Raw genomic sequence first — 2,895 nt, forward strand, 5'->3', positions numbered from 1 at the left:
TATTGAATTTTTTTTACTACTTTTGCATCTTATTTATTTCTCTATGTACATATTTTAGTTAATATTCTATTGACCAAAGTGTTTGGCTGACATAATCATATGGATTCAGAGGAAGAATACATGCTGTTGTTCTTTCTATCACATATTTTTCTTCCCCACAGGTCTCTTGTTTGAAACATCTAGCACAAATATCTGTTCTTGTAATTTTCAGTTATGCTGATGTGGGACTCCAACTTAATTTTGTATGGAACTCCCTTCTTTTTAAAAGCATAATATCCACCAAGAAAACACTGGGATCAAAAACGAGCCAATCACAGGGCAGAACCTAAGGTCCACCCCTTTACACTTGCATATATAACTTATACTGGTCTCCAGTTCAACGTTCCCTGATGATGAGAGCAATGTATGTGCTTGAAACATTGGATGCTAACATAAAATTAACCTTGCTGAGAACATCTGTTCGGAAGACTTGTTTTGTTTGGCAAAGTGCAACCACTGTCTATGTAAACAGGGAAATTAAGGGGTGTGGCTGCCAGAACCTGCTTGATGAGATAGTATTCAAGAATTTGTGATGAAGAAACAATACCAGACATTCCTATCTCCGAAGTGGCAATTTGCTGTGGTGGTTAGAAGGAACAGCTTGTGGAGTTTGTCATGTTTTATGATATGAAGTTGAGTCGTGGCACTGGTTATTATTATTATTTTTATTATTTGCAATCAGTGCCAGCGATTAGGGGGCAAGGGGGGCAGTTGACCCTCCCCCTCAATTTTTGCCACTTTTGCCCCCGCACTATGCTAAATCTTATCTACAAAGGGAAATATACTGTCTTTGCCCTCCTAGTTTTGGCACCTTGCCCCCCCCCCCCTCCAGTTTTGGGACCCAATCGCCGCCACTGTTTGCAATTATTTATTATGGATTTTCTTTTCACTGCATTATTCGTGATTAAAATTATCCAATATGCCATCTGGTGAGATTTTTAGGAACCACTCCAAGTAGGACACTTCGCTGTGTTGAAGCTGTTCAAAGCATGGGGATCATGCGAAAAAGTAACCTCTACTTTTCACTCTTTCCCTCTAAATCATTTTGTGGGTCAGGACAAGTGAAAAGTGAAAAGCTTAGCACTCAGGTGGTAATTTTAATCGCGAATTGTTGAGTGATCTTACCAGAGAATTACTTTTTCTCTATGTAATGTTTGGATTAGTTATGTGTCACTTACTTTTACATTGAAAACTCTGGTGCTGGTTAGAACTGGCAATTGTCTCCACCTGGCAGATAATGAACATAGAGATTAAATACATGTTGAAAAACTGGCCCTTAAAGAAAAATAAAATAGTATTTTTAATGGGTAAAAATTCAAACAAAGTAATTTGTATTGTGTTTTGGTCCAAGTCACAGTTTTTTTTTAAGTTTATTTTATGCTCAGATAGGCCAATTGTGAATGGACGTACAGTTTCAAGTAACCATACTATGTCTCCACCATAGATTGATCATAAGGTAACAGCATTACTATTATGCCATCGGGGAGGCCATATTATGCTTTGGTGAGGTGAGCTATTGAAGATAGATAGCAAGAGCTGCAAGCTTGGCCAGAATGTAAACCCAAGCATACTGTTCTACTAAATGCCTCCCCGATGGCATTGTCACCTTGTAATCAAGGAGTTCCAGGTTCAATACCTGATGGAAGCACATAGCACATTGGTTCAGATCCTACTTTAAACTGTAGGTCCAGTCCCGATTAGCCATTCTGTGCATAAAGTGGACTTGAAACAACAATTCAATCAATCAACAGTGCTACTGGGTCAGTGTAGGCTTCACTTATGCTGTTTAATCAATGTGAAATACTCAACCAGTGATATAGCAGCTAGATATGATAACTTTAACAGTGCATAGCTGAATATTGTATTATCTCCTGGTGTGCACAAGAGGTATCTTTACCAGTAGTAATTCAAAGGCAATAGATCCAGTTGCAGTATCATTGGTTGTAATAAATTCCACACTGAAAAAGGATCAGCAAAAGCCCAACTGGCCTGGTAGTTCAGTTCATAGAGCAGTTGCATGGTATTCTAGAAACCTGGTTTAGCGTGCATTTTTAGTTTCATTTTTATAGTAGCGTGTACCAAGACATAATGCAATATAGAATTCTACTCCAGGAGATTACTTATCACGCCCATGTCAACAGATGCAGTTGCCATAGTAAAGTAAAGTAAAAGTAAAGTGTTCCCCTGTGCATAGCACCACGCCATGAAGGCGTATAGGGGGTGTGGGGGTAACGCCCCTGACCGCCTTTACCCCCCAGGGTTTCCCCCAGGTACCCATGTTATTCGACGCTGGGTAGGCGCCGGGGCCGCTTCCACCGTTAGAAAAGTTCCCGGATTTGAACCGGCCGGGGATCGAACCCGGGACCTTGAGCATGGTAGTCAGACGCGTTACCGACTGAGCCACCGCGGCCACAGTTGCCATAGTAGTGGTTGAAATAAGTTTCACAGGTAGAACGGCATAAGTGAAAACTCACGTGACACTATGCTATAAGACTGACTGGGTAGTCCAGGTGGTAGGCAATGCATGGCATAGTCTTCATTTGCGTGCATTGTTAAGTAAACCGTTATCAATTGTATAGTGCTGTTAACTGTAATTACTTATTCTAACACTACATTTCGAGAGAGCACCCTTTTTCTCGTCTTTAGGTGAACAAATTTCTTGTTGCTGGTGGTGGGGATTGAACCTAGGGCAGGCCTGCGATTATACTATAAATCTGGAGTGCTAACCAACTACTGCATGGCACCTTCCAAAATTCTATACTAATTTTTTCTCCTGATGTTACCATTTCTAATTTTTGAGGCAAGGGGACTTTATTTGCCGGAATTCTACACGGATGCCTTAAAGGGTTTTGAGCC

This window comes from Lepisma saccharinum, chromosome 8 (assembly GCF_977018435.1).
Source record: "Lepisma saccharinum chromosome 8, izLepSacc3.1, whole genome shotgun sequence".
NCBI lineage: Eukaryota > Metazoa > Arthropoda > Insecta > Zygentoma > Lepismatidae > Lepisma > Lepisma saccharinum.